General features: G+C 41.0%; 1 long non-coding RNA gene across 1 annotated transcript in view; it reads right to left on the bottom strand.

The window, feature by feature from the left end:
- The window catches only part of LOC118700247 (uncharacterized), a 92,619-nt gene that overhangs the window by 19,522 nt on the left and 48,950 nt on the right, over positions 1 to 24,147 (bottom strand). The window lies entirely within an intron of this gene.

The following is a 24,147-nucleotide window of genomic DNA, read 5'->3' as shown; positions in this document are numbered from 1 at the left end:
TACTCACCAAAGTTACCTGGCATTTTATAGTAGAGTCAGCATTTGCTCTGTTGTGAGCTCTGCATAGTAGGTATTTTAAACTCTCTCCTTCCTCTGGGTAAAATTATTTCTGTAAAAATGGCTATTCCAGGCGTCTATTTTGGGATGAACCTATATCATAGCTGCTGCAAAAAGGTTGTCATTAAAATTGAAATGCAGAAGCACTACACTCCTCAGATGGCTTCACCCTTGTTCCACAGCACTTACATTTGTATTGATTTTATAATGAATGCACATGAGATGAGGAAAGCGCTGACTTTCCTTGCTCTGCCATGTCCACTGCTGCTTTCCTTGTCCAAGTGAGGTGCAGCGTCTCACTGAACTATTAAGAAAGACAGACTAACAATAGGAGAATGATTTTCTCTTACAGCAAAACCATTACAGAGCTTCCCTCCCGAGGCACTAGGTGTTAACTAGCTTAGTGCATTAAAAAAAAAAAAAAAGACTGACACCTGTGATTTAGTGCTTTCTAGAATGCACAGCTTGGAAAAAAGGCAGTTTGGAATGCCAGTAAAACACTGACTGAAGCACCACTAGCAAGCATCTCCCATCCCATCACCCTCAGCACACAGAGATCCCATGGGTTGCATTGTGTAAGGGTCTCCCAGTGAGGATGGCAACGAGTTAGGCTGAAGTAAGGTACTAAAACACTGCCAAAGATTGGAGAAGTTATCCCAGGACATCAGTCCCATTTTCTTACCTGTGACACCTCTTGAAGATGTCATTTAGAGATAGCACCTAAACCATTAGCTGGCACTAGCGACATGGAGATGGCAGTTCAGCATCAGTGTAAGCACAGCTCAGAATGCCAAAGGAGAGCAATGCTGAACTCACACTTCAACACTGACCTTAAACAAACAAACCCTGTCCATAAGATACTTCCCCAAAGGCAAAAGCACAAGGCAAATTATGACAATGGTCTTGTTTCTTGACAATTAGTTCACCTAATGTGTTTAATACTACTAGAAACAGCATTTGCCACGAGACATTTAACACCAGGTGACAGACACAACGTCAAAGCTTCTTCCCAGGCTCTCTGCTTCAGAGGCAGTTTGCTGTTTGCTCAGCAGGCCACCTCAGCACACACTGCAGGCTGACAAGGGACAGCACCTTCACGATGAAATGTGCGCAGGTAAAAACACCTGAAATATCACACTTCAGCTCCTGAAATGTTTATTTGTACAGTGCATTAAATGAGAAGACACTTGGGCAGCTGTGCACTCTAAGCAAGAAAAAGAAAAGAAAATCAGTATTACCTGAAAATACACTGTTATGCTAGAAGGAGCTAAGAATAAAACAAAAAAAACCACCACATTTTGTGCTTGACATATGATCAGTTATCAATTTTCCATGAAGAGTAGGTCTGTTCTGAGAGACTGCAGAGGTGAAAGATTCCCTGATTTAACAATATTTACTTAATCCAGGTCCCAAAACTGTTTACAGACACCACTGTACAAAATCACGACCAACAAAGCCAGGCCACAACACCATGTATGCCAAAGGCACGTGTCTAGGGCTTTTTATAACTAGAACTCTGCTTCATATTAAACCAAGTGGGAAGTCTGAACCTACCCATGGACACAGCAGGTTGTTTGTAAGGAAGTGACTGTAGCTTTTTTTCTGCCACCAACTCAGCAATATTCTAAAACTTTGTGGGGAAGAAGAAATAGAAATAGAAGAAGTGTAGCTGCACAAAGTCTGCATTGATAAATGAAGAAGTTTCATACTCCTGTTGCCCATTCAAGTACCTCACTGTTATCAGCTACAGATGACATCTCTTGACAAATATACCTGTGGCTGAGCTTTGAATTAAGCACCTTGGATATAGATAGAGTGGGGTCAAAACATACTTGCTGCCCTATTATTTTATCTATCTCTCCACCTGGGTATTTAATACCTCCAGCACATGACTTGAGATGGCAAAGACAAGGCTAATTGGACTCCACAAAAGGCAGAGCAAAGAAAACATTACAGTCTTCTGAAAAAAACTCTCAAAGGCTTTTCATTTCCAAGAGGCTTTCCTCCTTTTCAGGAGAATCACTCCCCTGCCAGCTTTCTCACAAGAACAGGCCAGTTTAGATGTGACAGAAGCACAGCAAGCAGTAACAGAGGCTGCTCCCCCATCCCAGTGATCCCAGTGCTCCACACCGGGGTTGGTCCCTGGCCAGAGCCCCAGGCTGGGACACAGGAAGCCTCATTAGAGAGGGTGCTGAAATGCTGTGTAATGGCCTTGGAACAGGATCCACAGCTGAGAGCGAGCTGGAACTACCAGACACCCTGAATGGGCTGCAAAACCTATGACAACAACTGCTGCAGTGGTTTTCATTTCGGTTAGGTACCACCTCTCTATTGCAATCAGGAACAAGCAGGCCCAGTGGTACCTAATGCTGGGATTCCCTGCTCAAAACTTCATGGCTCTCCAGTAAACATGACATTATTTCCTCGGCACTACTGTGACAGCAAAGGAGCTTACATCTAAGCTTAGACTTCCTGAGAACTTGTCTGAAGTGCTGCTGAAAGTACTTCTTCAACTGCAGTTACACAGAGAAGCAAAGAGAACAGACCATTACAAGCTTCCCCAGGTTCCAAACTAAGCAGATTTCACAACTAAACTGCTGTTCAAGCCTTCTTTTACCTGAAAAGAGCTTCCAAGAGAGCTTATTTCATAGATAAAAATGGTTGCAGTAAAAGTGATTAAAAATGTATTACATTATTTTCAGTCCAAAGTTATCTCTGCCTCAGGCAAGGTATTTATACCTTTCATCAGGATTAACTGTTTTTCCCAAGTATTTTTTAAACATATGTCACGCAATTTTAATTCAATCCATTACACCTGTAAGTCTATTTTGGAAAGATTTCTGGGGATTTATTTCACAATAGATGAGCTTAATGTGTATTTCAGTGGGAGACAGGATGGGTGCTTGGAGAGATATGGAGAGATGATCCATGTATTAGTCTCCTAACAGAAAAATTTAGTATTAACAGACAGAGAGAGAGAGACAGGAAATGCACACACTGGCTGGTATTTAAAGCTTGTTTCAATCCATCTTCTCTTTCACAGCTGAAAAAATATGCTGAAGCCACTGATAACATGTCCTTTGGGAGCACATATTATTAGTGGCTATTAACACACACACTGACTGCTGTGTTTGTCAGCTGATAAACACAGTGGTGCAGTGACATCCAGAAAGCAATTTCTGCATTGAAATTGCTGAATTTGAACAAAAGACTCCAATCTGTTGCACACAGACCAGCAGGCACTTCTCTATTTACTCTCTGTTAGCTGCTGAGGGAAGCTCCTGTATCAAAACCACAAGTCTGGAACTTGAGGCAAATTCTGCATTTTGATTACATACTGATGAAGCCTGTTAGAGAAATTCCACGTTTTTCAGGTCATTCCTAAAAAGGGTGGAATTCTGCTCTTATAACCAACATAACATTCTTCTTCTTTTCCTCATATCAAAAGGTACAGCTGCATTACATTTCCTTGTGCCACAACATCTGCATGTCAATTCCATTTGGAAATGTTTCAGTATTTGTTCAGCAACTTCCTACACACAGAATGATTTTTCCCCCTAAAGCAAAAAAAAAAAAGCCCCAAACTAATCTTCTCTCAAGCACAAACGGAATGTCTGATACTGAAAAAACAGCCAGCCCAGTACTTTTCAGCTACATTTCTAAACAACCAACAGACACAACGCCTTTCCCTCCAAGTCCTCTGAAGTAAATTGATTTGGTTTGGTGAGCACTGCCCAGCTGCCTCGGTGTCATCTGGAATAAGTAGATACATCCTCGGCTTTGTAAGATCCATGCTCACAAATTGCTGTGCATCATACCTGCCTCAACATGTCCCTGAGCAGCTTAATGAGATCCTTGTTGACTTCAATCTCACCAGGTGTAAACCTGAGCCTGCTGCTGGAAGCTCCTGGCACTCGTTCAGTGTTTACTTGGCACACGGTACACTTAATATTTCAGTTGAGGAATGACTGCTGCTGTGTTTTGCACAACATTCTCAGACAGCTTCAAAGGACAGGGGCTGAACACAGCCCTTGTGCTTATTCTGTTGTTTTGGGGTACAGTTCCCCACCTCCCTGCCATACATTTCTGCTTTATGCAGCAGCATTTGTTTCTATTTGCATGACACATCAAACACACTAAAAGCTCTTTGCCATGTGTTATCAATGTTTCCCAGATTGTGTCCTGCTCCCCCACTGACAAGTTGGACAAAGCAATTCTTGTTGGACAGCAAATTAACAAAACTAACAAAATTTCTTCAAATTTTTGCAGATTGATTGTATTCTGCTTTTCCCTTAAGGGACAACTTACACACGAAGAAAATGAAAAAATATTTATCCCCTCAAGAAACACTCAAGCTACTTAGCAAGTTACAAGCAACAGAACACCGTCTGTTGATTGTTTTTGAATCCTTCCACTCAGAAAAGAAACCTCTTGCCTTGCTTCTGGGGTGAAGGGTTTACATAAGGACCAAATACAGGCATGAGGCTTAAGGTAAAATAAAAGACACTTATTGACAATGGACAGCTAAAGAACACTACCTCTACCAATTACAAGGCTGTGAAGGCCTTTTTTTAAAGGAATGAGAGTTCCATTTAGGTCATTCTTGCAGGGACAGTACCTCAGTAACTCACAGCAGATGCCATTCTGTTACTCACCCCATTATCCAGCTTTCAGACAGACTCACAGACAGATTCACCACACCACACTACAGACTGCACTCCCCATGGAAGAAGTAGCACATCCACCACACTACACAGAAAGAAGTGATAAAGGTACCATGAACTACCATCAGGCTCCTGGTATTTGCTAGTAAGTTGCTTTAATTTCACATAACATGGATATTCTATTTTTCAATACTAAGTACAGGTGAAAAGCAATAACTTCTCTCCAAAACCCTGCTAGAAATTGTTCTATTAAACACTGAATACTCCATCAAAACTCACTTAAAAGGTGACACCAATTGTATTTTTTGACTATGTTTTCTGATCTTGATCTTAATATCTGTGTATTTCCACACAAGACTCCTTACAATAGATTTAACTTCTTGATTCTCCTCCATCTTTTGAAGTTGTACATGTTACCTTTAAAACCATTCTTTGCTTACAAATTCCAAGATAGAAAATGCAAACATTGCTGACTTTGGATTAGTCTCAGCTTGATCAAATACTTGATGAAGTTTAACAGTGTTTCCTACAGCATTTTGGAATTGTACCCTTCCTTTCAAAATCACCTTCTCTAGTTCAAATATTGCACAAAGCAACTTCTTAAAGCAATAAAACAGATCCTTTTTACCTGGCCAAACACAAGAAGAAATTTTCTAGTTTTAGTAAGGCAAAGCCCTAAGTATTTTTTTAAAAAATCATGTCAAATTCTCCAGTCCCAAGCTTGAGTTTCTTACTCCAGTAATAAAGTCAGCTGTATCTCTAAGCAATGTTACCAATGTATTCAGAGGTTAAAGCTGAAAACAGTCACAACATGCAAGCAGCAAGAGCTGTACTTTGTCAGTAACCACTTCACTGCTAGCAGAAATAAGAAAAGTGACCCCATGGTACTTGTTGCATTAGTAAGACTGGCAATAAAATACAGTTGGGATTAGCATTTGAGAAGCTAAGGCTTGTGGACCAAAATGCCTGCTGAAAGCTGTGCCTGACCAATTGCTTCTTAACAGAGCTTCTTAAAATAATGAGAACCAAATCTGACATTTAAAGAAAAGAACAAGAACATTTGTCTACTTCATTATGTTGAGCCTGAAAGCATTTCAGTTCTCTAGTTTCCTTGCATTATGGTATTAAATAAGCAGCATTAGAATAGGAAAATACTAGGTATTATACTTCAGTAATTCCACATTCTAAAAAACACCCTTCACACTATGTCAGAAGCCAACTAACACCTTCCCTTAGTTTACAATTGTGCTGCTTTGACTTGCTGATAAATACATTGTTTTAATTTGTTTGTTTTAATTTGTCCTTTGACTTTATGCCTCAGGATAACCACAGAGTGACAGCACCTGTTGCTACAGTAGATGTCCCAACACTTCACTAGAACACCTCCTGAGCCTGCCTCACTAATGACACCAGTCATGTCAGAGAGAAACCAGAGATGCCATCATCAGGATGGCTGAGACCTCAGTTACTTCTCTTCTTACCTCGGGAGGAAAATCCTGCTGGAATTGCTCCTGCAATATTCCTTACCCTGAACAGTGATGGAGCAATTTGACTCTACTGTGCTTTTACACAAAAATCACTAATACCAAAAAGCCACATGCAGTAAGAGACAGGGTGCTCTCTTTTCTAAACATTTTGGGAAGCAAATCCTTTGTGAGAGACTCGGAGCACGTATAAAGTGGGACTATCTGAACATGCTGATATGTAAGGGAGAGGGAAGGCAGTGTGGTAAACATCAAATGCAGGATTTTAATACAAAAAATATTAACCAGTTCTGCATAAAACACAAAAACTGGCATCACTTTTTCTCTTCAGTTTGGTCACCGCTGTTGCAAATACACTTATACTGGAAATCAAAGCAGCAGAACCCAAGTACAATTTGATTCCTATAAAAAGTACATACCTTCCTCAAATCAGAAACACTTTCCAAATTCGAATATTATGAAGAGGAAACTGGAACAAAAACAGACTGTTATCCTACTTGGTAAGGAGGCACAAGGGGTGGGGGGAAAATGACAAAATTGCAGGCATTAATATTTTTTGTCTCAAAGCAAAACCACCTAGATTTTACCAACAAGATGCTCTAAACATATTTCTTAACTGAAATCCTCATCTGGGTTAACAAAACCTCCCATAGGCTGAAATACACAAAGTTGCAAAGCAAGGCCTTTGCAGAGTCATTTCCCTGCAGGACAAACTGGCTGCTTTGATTCCACCATCTGGCCGAATCATATTCCACCTCCTGAAGCTGTTGCACAGCTAGTAAAATCGATGGTATAAATACTAAAAAAGGAGTATTTTCTGTGCCATTAGCATGATGATCATTTCCTCAATGCCATTTTCCATAAGCACATGGAATAACTCTGATGTTTAACAGCTCCTTGTTACATAAAGCTGCACCCTGGTTCGGAATGCCTTGGCAAGAGGGCCACACTTGCTCATTAATTCCTTACTGCACCTAAACACTGAAGGTTCTTGGACCTCAAGGAACACAACAAACCCCAATTAAATTATTTTCAAAGGTTGCTGTATTTTGGGAAAGAAACACCAATATGACAGCAAGAAATTAAATCACCTATTGGTCAAAAAATGAGCTTCCCTCCAAAACTACACTTTCTCATTAAATCAATACAAACAACAAACCCCAAACCTGCACTGTTGAGCATCAGTGACACACATGCACTATTTTTCATTAAGCAAAACCAGGTTTACTACAGAAATAGATCTCCAGGATTTAATGGAGAAGTAAACTTTTCTTAAGTAACTGCAAAAGATCTGAGAAACTCGGGCTTATCTGTTAATTATTCATGTTTCTGTTTTCATTTCCAGCTACTCTGGAGCTGCTGATGCTGGCACTCTCTACCAGGTTTAAGCATCCTTTCAGCTCTACTCTGCCAAATTAAACTGCCACTTTCTATTAAAAAACCTATAGCAGGAGGTTTTTAATCTTCTGATTTATACTTTGTAATAGCAAGTCAAAGTTTAAATTAGGACTGTATCAGCTTATGAAATAAAGCCTAAGCAGTGCAGCGACAACCCCAGTGAGGAAAAACCTCCTGCTTGCATTCAAGTGCACAGCAGAGCTGTTTTAGTTTCTGTCTTTTGGAAGGTTTGATTTTACACAGCTCCAGTCAATCTCACACTCTTATTTAAAACAGCAGTGCCTTAGATGCAGTCAGGACACATCTGAAAGAAGATGCCACTTGCCATCAAGTGTCTGAACTGTCCCTGACTTGACTGACCTGCCACACCCCCGGCCTCTCTACCTTTCAGGTGTATTAAGCAGGCAAGGCACAATTCAGCTTAATTAACATTTCCTTTGGTGAGCTACTCCTCATGAAACTTTCTTAAGGAGCTACAGACTCCACCATTCACTGTGTTTAACATTAAACCAAACCAACTTTTGTAGTTCAACAGCTCAATAAATATTACTCACCCCTTTTTTGTGCATTCCTTAAAAATTGAGTACAGTAATAATCCTATTTATTTCCCTTTAACACGATCTATTCTTGACCTATTTTTCCTCCTAAGCACTTCTACTCTATCCTCTCTAGTGCTATCACTCCTGTATTGTCTAGCACTTCACAGCTGACAAAAACTTCATTATAAGATGTGTTACAGACAGGGAGAAGGTGACCTCAGTGTGGGAGAAACAGAACTTATTGGGGTTACTATCAAACAATTGCTCATAAAATGATTATTTACCATAATTACCGACACTGTCTCCAGTATGTCATGTCTCCTGACCTTTGAGATAATTTTTCAAGAAGTTTAAATTGCCCATAAGCATAAGTTTGTTATGACATCTTTACCTAGTCACACAAAACCTTCCTCCCATTGTCCTTTTGTCCCAGGGATCTCTAGCTCACCCCTGCTAGTGACATAACCCCCTTGTGTGGCTCAGCACACTCTGCTGGGCTCGAGCCCCAGAGCTACAGCTGGGGCTCAGCCAGAAGTGACTCCCTCTTGCACAGACTGAGCCAGAGGAGAGATTGCTGAGCAGAAAGCAGAAGCTGACCATGATACCCTCAGTACCCAATGCTGCAAGGTCACGAGAGGATAATTCAGCTTGGGAAGAGGACTCATTTAGGCAATGATTCCTAGGAAGGATTATATTGCCAATCATTCTATCAGCGTTCAAGGGATTGAATACTTGGATAAATTAGAGTTTAGAACTTGAAGTATTTTAACTCTTGGATAGTTGTCATAACATCCAAATTTAATTGAATTGAAACTGTTTAGAAGTTGTCTAAAATGTACTCAGTAATAATATGTAATGACATTTTTCATGTCCGTAGAATTTTTAAGACAGAGACGAAGAGCCCAGGTCTCTTCACTTCCCCAGCTGGATCTCACGCACACTGAGGAGTTCTCAGAACATGATGCTGTGATGTAGTGACCTTCATGTTCCCCTCTCCCACATCTAGGGTGTCCAAGAGCTCCTACAGGAGGCAGTACTAACAGGCTCTTTCTGCTGAATAACAATGAAACTTTTCCCAGTGTATTATTGTACACCATCTGAAAACTCAAACATCCTCTCTAAGTGACAAGGCAACCACAGCACAACTCAACTGCTGCTTCCTGTACTTGGTTTACAGCTGATGGCTTGTGCTGCCCCACAGCTGCTTTTGGTACCCATTCTTTGCACTCACAGCCTGATCCTCCACAGTGTGACACTGCTACCTTACTCAGAAAAAAGCCAAGTTGCATTTCAAAGCTCCATAACTCGGATTTCATGGGGATTCATCTCAAAACTCCATTCCAAGTAGTTACACAGATCAACTACACTGTGTGAAGTATCCCTTCTTTGGTTTCAAACCCAGGACCTGCTGCTTCACTTGAGGCCCTCCAGCTACCACATCCCTGAGTTCAGAATTTCTTCAATCCTTCTGCCCGCTTGGCTTTCCACCCAATTCTTGCATTTCCAGACTCAAGAGATGGCAAGCAGCCGTTCCTCACATGGAAGCCATTCCACTACTCTGATTGTCATCTCTACAAGATCTTAGACCTCTTATAACAAACTTTCATGATTTCCTCCCTCCCACCACATAAAAAACCAGAATAACCTCCTTTCCAGGATGACCACAGCTGCCAGTTAGAGGTTTAAAAAGCAACTAAGTCTAGAACTGACCATAAGGAGACAGGAGTGAAAAGCTGGTTCTCATCACCATTGCCACAAACAGTGTCTGACCATGGCATCACTGACCCTCCTCTCCCCCTCCCTACTTATGCCTAATTCACTTGGCTTACATGAAAATGTGAAACACCCAATTATGGAATAGAAATCAAACTGATTGAGAACATCAGACATTAAATACTGTGATAAGTATTTCCCGCACGGGAGTCGCGCAAATGGGGCAGAAAGTCGCCGTATGAACTACACATTATTAACTTTAATTATTCAACAATTAAAGGAATGTTTTTCTCACAAGGCTTGAAGAATTCCCTTCTCCTATAGAGCCATTTTTCAACTAAGAGGCAGTTAGAGATACAGCTTTTTACACAGCATGCCCCATTGGCTAAATTCAACAAGTTTCTACTCACACGTGAGCAAGTTAGATTTTAATCACCCCTCACATTTTGTATAAAGAGTCTATAAATTCAATAACATTCACTGAAGATGTTTAGAAATTTTTTGCTATTACAAGCAGCAGAGAATAAACAACCAGTACTGTAATTCAGACAACTCCTAAGCCCAAACTCCACTAATAAACACAACACAATCTCTACCTGGATACGCTAAAGCTGTTGGCAATTCTTTCCACAGAAGACAACAGTTTAAATCAGCCCCTCCCTGCAAGGGAAAGCAAAGATCAGCTTCCCTGTAGACCAAAGCTTTCCTGAAAAGAGCATGGCCACTCCAGGCTAGAAATAAGTGTTGTAATTGCCTTCCTGGTGCCCTCAGACCAGCTCCTCTGTCACTTCTACCCTCACTGGGAGCTAAGCATTCTGAGGGCCAGTACACACACTCTTTTTAAAGGGGACAGTACACTTACATCAATGATTTAATGCACAAACACTTGGAATGCAGAGGTTTCTTTAAGGCTGCTTCTTGACTGAAAAGCTGGAAAGCAGATGAGTACCTCTGGATTAGGTATTCCCACCCTGATGCAGTTTGTCCTGATACTTGATTAATTGTCACAAGGAAAATTTCCTTCAAATTCTGCCAACCCTTCTAAAGGAGTCTTTGTCTGATAATAACCTCAAATGCCAATTGCTGTGACAAACTCCTCTCCTTTGAACTGTTGGCATCTCTGATGAAGACCTAGCACATTTATCTCTGCTGAAATCTAAAGTGACAGCCCCTGCAGCTCTCCAGCTTGTGTCTGCCCCCATAAGGTACAAGTGATATTCTACATTTTTCTGGGAAAAGATAAAATAAATGTCTTAATTTAATAGTTAAACTGAAAAGTATAAATCCCATCTTGTAAAAATACAGGAAGATTAGGATGTAGGCATACAAGGATATACCTTAGGGAAAAAATTTTTATTATAATGCTGCCATGTGGGAATTAAGCTGCAGCTATTTACACACACCCCTTATTAAAGGCTTTTCACCCTGTATTGGTCCACAAGGCACTGCTCAGTGACCTGTGTTTTTTTCTGAGGATTACCAGGCTAAATGTCAAGTGCAGGGAAAAATGTGAGCTCCAGCAAGCCTGTAGTTCTGCCACCTCTGCCATTTGTCTTTCTCATTCTGAACTGAAAAAAGTTGACAATGCTTTCTGTGAAAGCAAAACTGCCAAATTGCTGCCCGCTTCTCCCACCAGGCAATTCCAGTAACTTCTTAAAGTAACAGAAACAGGAACTTGAAATATCATGGGGAAATCAACCATAACATCAAGTACATTTAATCAGATGATGGAAATTTGTTCTAATTCAGCGTCTGTCGCAGTGAGGGAAACTTGGATGCTCAATATAAGTGTTTAGCAAGCTTCATTTATTGAATAGAGCATCAGACTTTTATGCACAACAAGTAATAAGCTCAGACATATTCTGCAAGCTAAGCAATCTATTGGCTAAACTACAATACCAGCTCTTCCTCACACCTTAGGGGTCACATCTTTCTTTTCTCATGTCTCTCTCACTGCTTGTTATTGTACCACAGCTATGCTCAAGGACACAGTGTTTTGCAGGTGCAGGGACCCAGATTAGCTGCATCCTCCCAATTCTTGGTCCAGAACGTGGCCCCTGTCACATAGCCATTCTTCCACAAGTATCTGCCTCACACACCTTGTCAAATGCCCAGATTTATACCTGTACCTTTTAAAGGAACTCTAGAAGAACTCTGCATCTGGAAGAAGACTAGATAATTCCAATTGTTTTACCTTCAAAGGATGTCACAATTCAGTGCAGATCTGTAAGTGTTTCCTGAAAAATCTTAAAGCCTTGTCTGGTTTGGCCACCACCTCAATCACTGTAATCAAATTCAGCAGCTTTAGCCTAAGGGAATCAGATCTTCAGCTTGTACGTGTCCAAGATCTGCCTTACATGTCTCCACAGAGAAATCAATCCATTCCATTAAATAAAAGCTACCTGCTTAGGTTCTCACTGATTTATTATGGGATTACTCAGGACATGTCATTTCTTTCCTTGTCTGAAGTTTGGAACAGTGGCTAAGTTACACCAGAAGTTCACAAGAGGTAAAGCTACAAAGCAGCTGAGGTGTTTAGGTCAATAATGAGAAAAAGAAGCAAAAACAAAACAAAACTTCCAAAGATGCAATATTTTCTTCCTAACACAGCTGAGCAACTTGACTTCTCAGCTCCCAGTAAGAAAGTAGTATGGTGAAAGAGGGAAGGAATTATTTCATTTCCTTGAAACCAATTTAGCATTTCTACCTTTCAGATCACGATGTGCAGCTTTGGTGCCTTCCTGTCAAGTCCCAGATTGATTTTTTTCTTCTTATTATAAATGTCTCACACAGCACAAGTGCCCTCTGTTTTTCTAGTTTAATAGGTTGGGGGCTTTTGCCAATAACAATAATAAAAATCTCTTTTTAGTGGATCACCTCAAAAAAATATCAATGTTCAAATCAGGTGGGTGAAGTGACATTCCTTATGTTTGTCATAACTAACAGAACCAGATTTAACTGAATTGCTCAGTTTAAAATTGCAGAATGTATACCAAATCTTTTGTTTAAATATCTCTTGGTCCTGGATAAGGCAATTACACCCAAACCTGCAGCTGAGGCCATGCACACAACAGAAGTTCAATTACCCAAGTGAGGGATCTCAACAGCAGTCTTCTTCTAACAGTAAAGCTACTACCTGAAGATTGGGAAAACAATCATTTTCCATGTTCCTTTTTGCTGAAATATAACAAAATAAATAAACCCTAACACAAAGTCAGATGTGCTATTAAAACCAGCTGAAAATAAAAGAGAAAACCCCTTCTTTTTAAACTCTAAGCCTCCGATACCATCATTTCTTACCATCAGGTGACAGCATTGTGTAACACTTCCAATTCCCTGATGTAGCTGAAGTAGAGGAACAAGTGCAACGCCATAGAATTGTATAATACAAGGTACTGTAAGCCAGAACTTGCAGAAACATATGAGAACAGGTTGTAATGCACATCTGGAGCAATAATGCATATAAACAAGACGAGAGACAAAGCAAGCATTACTATCTTAGGAAACAAGAACTCATCTTACTCCTCCTTCTTTCCAACTTTCTCAAGAAAATCTGAAAAGAACTTATATTGTCTGAATATTTGTATACACTTGTATAATGTCCAAAGGTTGCTCCATTTCATCACAACACCATGTACTTCCCAGGAATCAGTTTAGTGCATCTCAAGATAAGCATTTCAGGACATAGCTTACCAGCAAACCCTATTATGCCTCCTTTCACATTTTGGGTACTCGGCTGTCCCTACACATCAGTAGCCACACCCATGCCCTCTCATCAGACCAAGCAGTGGCTCAGTGCACCACATTCATTTTCCCCTCGAGGCCTCAGCTCCCTGCTAACACCTGGGCTAAGAGCAGGGAACCACCGAGGCAGGTACCAGAGTAGCTGCCAGTTCTGTGAAGGCACAGAGCCACGTGGGCAGGGTGGGCATTCCTGCCTGTTCTACCATGCAAAATAGGACCTGGCAAACACCTGAGTGCAGGGGCACCCGGGCTGCCTCCTGGGCTAGGAGGAGCATTACACCTGCACTGGCACAATCCTGTGCCTGCTTTCCATGCCCTGCTTGCCTCTGGAACAGCTCTGTCATCTCTGAGGCGCTGCTTTATGATGCCATTTGTACTCCCTTCATCTCCCCCCACACAGGTTTTCAGTCAGCTCATTCATGGCTGTGATCACAACACAGCAATTCACTACTCGCTGGTGACTCACAGACCTGCAGCCAGCTCTGACACAGTATCCTATATTCCATTCAGGATATCAACAGCTTTTTCTGCCATCTCCCTAGGGACATGACGGTCAACTGAGATTTCAAAGGGGTCTGGACGCCCACAGAATTGCGATAGGATTTCAGTTCCTCGCTGCAAGAACATTAAAGAACAGCTCTGACTTGCCTTTTCCCTGAAAATTAGCATGCACTAACACACTAATCCTAAGTGCACAACCAAACAATGCACTGCACCCAGGAAACTATCCTTCTGTATGTACACGCCATTCCTAAACTATCACAGAGCTGCCTCTGAAAGAGTACCATTAGAATAGTGCTAGGGTATTGACCAACTTAGTTACTTCTGCCTGGTGAAGGCAAGGGCTCTGTTTCACTTTAAAGTGGAGAAGAAAAAACACAGAAGAAAAATTGATTTTTGCTCTCTTATATTGGTTTGCCTGTAGGAATATTGTCTTTCAATTTGAAAACCTGCATCTTCACATGCAAGTCATAACCTGCCATTTCATACCCCAAGCTTGACAGTAAGCCTCATTGATGATTTCCTGCTTTTGGCTGCTGCAAGGTAAAATACTACACAAGATGACTGCCTGGCTTACTGAAAAACAGGGGAGTTTACAGGCTGGGAATCTCCATTTACAAAAGTGCACCAAGGAACTCTTGGTATAACTGGTCTAACTGCTCTTCCCATATCCACAGACTTTAATCACAGAACCTTAAAATGCTTTGCGTGGGGAGGGACCTTAAAGACCATCCAGTTCCAACACTCCTGTCCTGTCATAGTTCCTGTTTTTTAACACTAAATGCTTTTTCAGCAATCACTTAGAGTGCTTTGTTGGTGCTGTTGATGGAAATACACAAATAAGCAATTGTCTGAGTGCCACCATATGTTCAGCTGTAGCACAGTCTTGTGCAGAGACACACAAGTTTTGCTAACAATTACATCTTCAAGTTCATGATTTAAACCACCAGGAAACAGAGATTAATAGCTACTGTGGATGTGCTTCCAACCGAAGTGAAAAGGCGATATCAATCAAGATATAAGTTTTCACAGGATTAAGCCTTGGCATAAATATTAATCCTTTTACTCTATCTAGAGCTGTGAAGAACTTCATAATATAGGCCACTTCCTCTTTTACATTTTAGGAGCACGAACTGCTTAGAGAGCATTTTTAGAATGAAATGCGCACCACTAATGTGATTTCTTTTTCTTTTGCACAACACTTAAAAATATTAACTTCAGTTTTTGAGCTCATTATTAAAATCTGCTTTCAGTGAAAGAAAAGGCTCAAAAGCACCATCTGTTTTCATAGAACTGTGTGTTTTAAATAGGAACTATTTTTTTTTCTTGAAAACTGAATGGTTGTGCTGCACAATAATTTATATTACGTGGTATGCATAAGTTATTTGTTCACCATTTCATTAGATCTCTATGGAGTTTTCTGAGGCAAATGCCATTCATAAGCAATGAATGGGGGAATCCAGTAATTGCTCAGAAAACCTCCAGGATTATCCTGAACTACATAAGAGGAGTCATCTTTTTAGTATTGACGTGTCAGCACAAGAGCTCATCACCCAGTAACTGCCTCGTTCCATTGTGTTTCACAGCCATGCTCAGTCTGTACAAACAGAACAAAGGCAATCTCAGTATGGGTGCCTTGACCACAAAAAGAACCCCACATCTTCTCTTCAGTTTCTGCAGCTGCACACGTTCAGTTTCCCATGCAGCAATCACTGTGTGCTACACAATTTACAAAAGGTGCGCTACTCCAAAAATAAACACAACTTCAGAACATATTTGACTACTGTTCAGAAAAACTACTGACAAGTAGCTGATAACAAAAACCCTATAAATATGTACAATTTGCTTGGATGCCAATTTCACCACCCATGCCACTGGTGTTGCATAAAACCCAGTTCCTGCTTCAGAGTAACAGAAGAAATGGCAATCATAATTTTAGATAAATGTACTGATTGTCACGGGGCTGCAGATCTGTTGGGAGACAAAGCTCTCCTGCTGCAGAGAACAGTAAATAACACCTGTGTTACCAATTACACTTGTCTGCTCAGGGAAGGTGGGATTTCTCTCTCCCTTCAAGGCCACTCCTTTAGGAGAAGCAATAAAAAAAGAAGTTATGACTGTGACACTGAGCCTGCTGAGCAGGAGTACACTGAATCTAAGACCTAATACCTAAAAAAAGTACATGTACACATATATTCCTTCATCTCACCCTCAAATGGCTGTGGTGGGTTGACCCTGTCCAGATATGAGGACCCCTCCACCCAGCCAGCTGCTCTCTCACTCTCTCTCCACAGCAGAACAGGGTGATAACATGAAAAAGCTCATGGGTCAAGAGAAACACAGGGTGATTCTTTTCCACTTATTATCACAGGCAAAACAGACCTAAGGATAAATTAGTTTAATATAACATCAATTAAAGATGCATGATGAGGGGAAACAAAAAGAAAAAAAGCCAAAATACCTTCCCCAGCCACCATCCCTTCTTTCCAGGCCAGACATCAATCCTTCACTGCCTACTCCTTCACCTCCTCCTCCCACAGCCAAGTGGCACAGAGGGCATGAGCAATGAGGGGCTGTGATTCATCAGTCAAGTGTCTTTTCTCTTGCTCCTTCCTCATATTTTTCCTCTGCCTCAGCAGGGGTCCTCCCCATGGGCTGCAGCCCTTGGGGATACACCAGGAATGGGTCCCTCCAAAGGCTAACCTGGTATTCCATGTCTGATAGACAGGATTCCACATGTGTTTAAGGCATGGACTTGTCTCAACTCATTTCATTCACTTGATCTCATCCTGGAAAGAGCACACAAGCTTATTAAGCTCAAGTTTAGTTCCTCAAATCCGCAAGACCTAGACAACATTGAATTGGAAGCAGAAATAATGTACTAATTGTTTTGGCACACGCTTCCTTGAAAGACACTTCTGCAGAGTAGCTCACCATCTTGAAAACCATCCAAAACCTCAGTAATCCAAACTGCATTAAAATAGAGCTATGAAGCAGCCAAGCTCTGGCAATTACTCTAAGTAGTCTGTGTCAAGATAGGGCTGGTGATAACTCGAGATCAATTAGAGACACAAAAAACGTGATGTGACAAAAATCTCATTGCTCCATTCCTGTCTATCTTTATATTCCTCCAAGCAAGCTCTTACCTGTCTTTGTAATTAAATTACCAGAGATGGTACAAGCTCAGGACCAGAGGACTTAATTTGCAAGTGTCAATCATTTTCAAAGAGCCCTGTCCAATGCTGGAAAAGTCACAAATTGAACAATGACATGTCCTTGATAGTGCTGGCAATGACAGCAGCTCTTTTCCAGTCTTGCAGAGAAAAACAAAAAACACATTTTCTCCACTCAGAAAGAACCAACAACTTGAGTCTAGGTTGAGTCCCTCTCAATAGGTCACCTGATGCAATTAGATGGGTCTTGCCAAGGGTAGGCACCAAATGCGCTGCTAACCCACTGCACATCACAGTCACGAGGCAGGCTTCACGTGAAAATAATTGATTCATCTCAACATGAAGTACAGTACTCCAAGAACCATTTGGAATGTGCATTGCATCAGTTTTTACCTCGCCAGTTTTAGAGATGAAAATCACTGAAAACCTTCTGGGATGCTTCTACACTGCATTTCTCACACTTGAACCAGAAGACAAAAAAAATTCCTTGAAAGAAACCAAGGTTCCCCAAAATACAAGTTCTGAATGATGCAGTAACCTGAAGATATGAAGTTCATTTTAAAGCAACTTGGCTTCTTTTTTCAAACACACTGACAAATACCACGCAAAGCACTTCCTTATGTAAAGGGAACACACAAAAATTGGCCTTTTCACACAATATAAGCCATAGCTACAACTTCAGCAAACATTCAGAACGGCAACGCGTCCACAATGTAAAATGGTGGAAGGAGACCAATGAGAAGGCTCAGATCTCTGTTCTATAAAGGAGGTGGGAACTTACCTTCAAATACCTCAGCTGATCAGAAGATGAACAGGGCTTGCTACACTGGCAGTCTACAGTTCAAAAGTCACCTCTGCTGGAATACTCACTTTTTTTGCACTTCAAAATCCTTATTAAGGAGCAAGGCCTCATAACTACAACTGCAGGAAAACATAACTCTGCTCTGTAGGTCAAAGGGCACTACATTTTTAGCTTTCCATCTCCAAGAAACTGATACCTCTGCACGGAATTCCCCACATCAGAGGGGACTGACAAGCACAGAAATCTACTGCTGTAAGGATTTCAAGGCTCAGGAGGCCCAGCAAGCAGGATAACTTCTCCTGGTGAAGCATTCACGGTCTGTGGGTGATGTGCCCTGGTCCTGAGCAACCAGCTGGCTCCCAAGGCGAGAGCTCTATCACTCAGTACTGGGACTTGCTTTAGCAGAATAAAGAGGTTAAAAGTCATGTAAAACTCCATTTACCATTTAAACTCCATTTCAAGGTAGTTTAAGAAACAGGGGCTACAACACATTAACTTACCTTCCTGAATAACTGGACCAAAAAAAAGTCAATTTCTCCTGCCCTTCAGGGGTTTTTCAAGCATTGGTCTTGTACAAAGGATTTATTTGTGTTCTAAGAACACCTGGATTAGATCCCAGGATTTCTAGTGCTGGTCAACTGACCGGCTAAGAGGCCATGCTAAAAAATGGCAAATAAAATTCTTCCCCATTTTTATCCTTGTTGGAAGACAACTCTCACAGCTACAAAGATATAACACTAAAATTACACTGTTAATTTCCATGGGTAATTCAGTGATTAATTATGGCACCTCCAATATTGAAAACATGCAATGCCACGTTACTGAATTTCTTACCAGCCTAATATGCTATACAGCAATTGTGCCTGGGAAAAACCTGTTCCTCTTTCTTTTATCACAAGCAGTTAAGTATGGGAAAAGATAAAGCTCTGAATTGCACAGCCTGCAAAGGGATGCACACAACCATGCTCATTTCTTACAAACCTCACTCATGAGTGTGACAATCAAGTCTAAAACTTGCAGATTTCCACAGCCACCATCATGAAGAGGAAACAGGAGCTTGTGGAGAACTGCACCATACAATTTCTGCAATGTTTCCCATGAAGGACAACTTTTATGCCATGAAATGTAAAATTCAAAGCCAGCTTCCTTCATTGATCTCTAGTACAACCTAAGATGGTAAAAAACCATCAGCTGAATATGTACCTTACATTTTGGGGATTCAGGATCTGTCGGTAACTGGTGACCTTGTTCAAGATCAAAACTTGCCACACTCAGCCACCACTTGTCTTACTCCTGGCATTACACCAAGCAGCATCAGAGCACACAAAGTCCCCAAAGCCTAAGACAAACACAGCAAAGGGAATAAAGCCCTTCCTCCTCCTAACTCAAGGCATGCAGCAGTTGGTCAGAGCTCAGCACCACAGATGCAGCTAAGAAAGAACAATCCACCCCCACCTTTCTTTTCCTTATACCTGTCTCTCAGAAAGGAAAACATCCCAAACACACTTCTTCCCTTCCCATCAGCCAGAGGTGGTTAATGACTCTACAGCAGCAGTCATCAGCCATCAAATAAAAAGGGCTTAGATTAATCAATTCCTCAAAATAAGCTCGGTGACAAGGTGCAAAAGCCCTCTCCTTGCTCTTTTCTTTCAGGTAACATGGCAATGAAATGGAAATAAATGGACATGTCCCTTTCCTCTCATTCATCATAAAAGGAACTAGCTTGATATTATTTAAGAATGCCCTTCTGCCACTACACCCACTGTTTTTGAAACCAATAACCAGCAAAAATGTTTGAAATAATTCAGGGTATATCATATTCAGTAATTGCATGAAAAAGCACACAAAAATACCTCTTTTCTCTCAGGTGGCAAAACCAGCTCATGAAACAACTAATTAAAAAACCCCATTCAGTTTCTACTGGAAACTTTGATACTTAAATATCACATCTTTTTTATATATATAGTCCCAGTACAGCTAGGCCTGTTCTTTTTTGCATTTAATCAAGTATGGAAAAAATAATAAAGCTTCATTCAAGAAATCAAATGAGCTCAATTTAAACTGGGAGAAGCTAGAAAACAAAGAAAGCTAATTTGGGGGGAAAAAATGCATTTTGCTCCAAAATTGTACACTACCAAAAGAGTACTTATTGTCTCGATATGGCAATGGCTTAAAGTCACAGGGACTACTGTCTAAATATTTAGTAACTGCATCACCAGTGTGACTGCAACTGTACACATGGATGTCAACCCCTACAATCTAAAACTGCACACAAGCTCTGTAATTGCAGCTGCATGAAGAACCAAAACCCACTGACTGTGGTCATGAACAGCAGAAATTTTCTCTGCCAGTTAAAATGAGATCGGAAAGAGGCAAAACACACCCAACACACCAACCCAAGAGACTGTCAGTCTGAACTAGATTGAAATTGCAAAAACAGTGAAATCCATCTGGTATTCTCACACTTGATAAAGTCTTTGTAAACTTATTTCCACCAGTCCCTGACAAATCAGCGTTGTTTAAACCCTGATTTTTCCCTTTCAGACTGGCTTCAAGATCTTACCATGTCTTCCACAAAATGTGAAGCAATGTTAAGAGGAAATCCATATTAAGAGCCACAATTTAGCTCAGCATGACAATTACTCCTTTCTACACAGTTTGGCAGGAATATAGGCAAGTAGAATGCTTAAAAAATGGCACTTCATTGAGAGTGAGCATGATTGCTCCACTGATTGTACTGATTTGTTGACAGCCTTCAAGTACCTTCAAGCTAACACCACTTAGGATTTTCTGTAACCTTCACCAGTCTCCTCAAGTACTGCACTTGATTATAGTGAAAGATGTAGACTTCCATGCAGTACAAAGAAAAAACACATCGATGAATTTTTATGGAAATGCAAATGGGCGCAGACAGGAAACAAATACTAGAGACAATCATCTGTCACTGAAAAAAAGAGGACTTAAAACTGCACACATGCTGGAAAATTCAGCAGTCTACTGTCTGAAAAGGAGGGCAGTTTATGCAAGCAAAGACACAAACACTAAACAAAACCAGGTGCCATTTGCCCAAATATTTCCTGTTCCGCAATTTTAGAGTCAAGTCAAACAATACCAGCAGTTTAAACTGCATTTGGCTCCTCCAGTTAGCTTAAACCTTCTGGACTCGAGGATGCAAATATTACCAAGTAACAAAGACAACTCTTCAAGCGTTAATCTAAGATACTGGAGAGCAAACAGCTGCAGGTTTTGTGTCAAGAAAGCTCAACTACTTATTTTACATTAGTGAATTGGACTTATATCTGACACAGAAGTTGGCAAATGTCTTTCCTATTTTTATAGGATTATGATCCAAACTAACGTTTACTATTGAGTACAGTTATATTCAACTACTCTTATTCTGCCATGAATGACTTCCAGGCACTGAAGGGAACACCCAAATGGATTTCTTATGAAGTGGAGACACTCCTCCTGCCAAGCAAGGTGTCTGATCACACTGAGCCCTCGGCAGGATAATTGTCTAATATGGTAAATTATTCATTCTTTGTTTGATAGTTCTTGTAGGAAATATTTTCGTACTTTGTGCATTGGTGAAAGATTCCTGGCTAAAAGCCCTGGAGAATAAAATTAAGAAGTGAATATGTACCAACAGGCTTTATCATAGCAAAGGACCCCACTACCACAGGAAAAAACCTTACTTGTCTTCTTTACAACTCTGTCAACAGAGAGGCTAATTAGTACTAATTATAACAACTGCTTTACAGCATAGATTCAAACAGACACCACTCTGACCTTGCTGCCATTTAGCAGGGTTTCCTCTGTAACAGCAACTAAAGGCTATTCACAAGATGTCAGCTTTCCTCTGCATCACACGGGCACACACTAAAAGGAGACCTTGACCTCTGAGCTAATGCTAAGGACCAGACACAAGTTACAAAACCGTGTTTGAGAAAGACCGAAGAAAAACACAAGTGGACTTGATCTAAAGGAGCATTGCTCATATTAAGAATCAAATCTTTCCTGGAGCAGGAAATGCTGAAGCCTTTTGCCTCTCCAAGCACCTGGTAAAGGCCAAGCATCTCTTAAATCGGAGCACTCAGCTTTTGTAATGAGCAGCAAAACTCCACCCCATTATGTTGCTTGTTCTCTGTTGATGCAAGCCCTGGAAGCTGCAAAGGAGAGAAGTATTGTTGCTGATATGATGTAAGCTACACATGAGCATTGATGTACACCCAGGCATCATAAGGAATATGATTCCTTGATCCCTGGCTTGCCTGACTCATCATCCCAAGCAAACTGAGCATCTGAACAAGCTCATTGAGACAGTACACCTGATATTGATATCTGATTTCCCAGATACCTGGGAGCTAGATCACACTGGGCAAATAGTTCCAAAGGTTTCAGCTCCTGACTTGCTATCACACTTGCCAAGGCCACCCACATCAAAGCTCAGAGGCACCACACTGTGTGATATCACAGTCACTTAAGCTTCCTCGTCTTGGTGCTGCCTTACACAGCTACCCAGCAGCAATTCAGACAGACTGCACTGCATTTTGTCCCTGAGACCAGCTGCAAACACAGCTGATCTACTTTTCCTTCCTTCCCCGTGCCTCTCCCAAAAAGCAGCCCACTAGTGCCTAGATGGCAACTTCTAACCAGGTCATATGAGAAAACACAGCCTTAGAAAGCAGGTGAGTGTACACCAGGGGAGAGTAGCACTGAGTGAATGAGTCCCAAAGTAGGATTACAGGATGACTTTCAGCCATCTGCATAAAGATGATTTACTGCACCCTACTGAGTCTCTCTCATTCTAAGGCAGCTTTTGTCACTTGACTCGAGTTCATGCTCATGTGAGCACTCAGATGTTGACATATTATGACTCCATGCTCAACTGAAGCAGCTCAGTTCATGGCATTGTCAGTACACAAATCCCTCCTCTTCCATACACTGAAAATGCCAAAGCAAGGGATATGTGGCACGCACCCACGGATGACACGCTTCAGTCCTGCAACATGAAAAACTGAGCAGGGAGGAAAAACTGAATGCTTGTACCTCTTGGGAATTTGGGAATCCCAGCAATTCATAAGGTCACTCTGCTGCATGGACTAGGGGATACTTGTTTTCTTGCACACAAACAGTGACTGACTTGCTTTCTGTTCAATACACAAGAGATGTATTCACATTGTCCCAAGTTCTTACAGCACTTTGCTAAAGAGCATCAACACCTGGCTTGATCTCCCTCTCTGCCTTCCCCAGCTCAGACTTGTAGTCCTGGCAGGGAGAGAGCACAGGTGCCAGTTTCTGTTCAGCAAGATGGGGACTCCTCTGATTGCCCAAGAAAATCAGAGGCAGTTTTAAACCAGAAGAAACCCACACTGGAAAAGTGGTATGAACTCCACAGTCAACAGTTTTTAAGCAGTACTGTGCTTCTCCATTATCTGATTAATAACTACACAGTTAATGCTTTGAAAAAATATAAAAGCACATCTCCCACTTACACAGATGATTGTAAACCCATGAATCTAACACGCTGGTGTTATGCCTGAAGAGAAACATAAGAGGTTAAAGGTATAACTGAGCGGCTCAACATGCCATCCTGAATCTGAAATTGATTGTCCTCTAACTTCATTATTTTGAGAGGAATGGGATGATTATGATTATCCTGTTGGACTGAGACTCCAGGCCAATAATTAACATTACAGTTCCAATTCATAATAATTCACCAATTGTACAAGTCTCTGGAAGGAGGACAAGCATATTTGGTTTTTCATCTGGAAAACTGCAATTCTTTTCTTTCCCCCATTTTTTGCCAGTCTCAAGCACTTCTATTCTACAACCCAACACAGCAATAATTTTTTAATATGCTACAAAATGTGACAACAAATAACAGTCCTTAACAGAAAGATCTGGTGAGCTTCTCAAGCTGAACTCAAAATATTCCTATACATTCCCCAAAGAAACTCATGGTGTTCAGTGAACTTCCAGTTCCTGCATTTTTCCTAACTGAAGGGTAGCACCCAAGAAAAAATCCTTTAACACACTTGGAATTAAGTTCTTTTATCTTTGGTTCCTGTG

This window comes from Molothrus ater, chromosome 4, assembly GCF_012460135.2.
Source record: "Molothrus ater isolate BHLD 08-10-18 breed brown headed cowbird chromosome 4, BPBGC_Mater_1.1, whole genome shotgun sequence".
NCBI lineage: Eukaryota > Metazoa > Chordata > Aves > Passeriformes > Icteridae > Molothrus > Molothrus ater.
The sequence above is the reverse complement of the archived record's forward strand: the minus strand, read 5'-3'. Positions and strand labels throughout refer to the sequence as shown.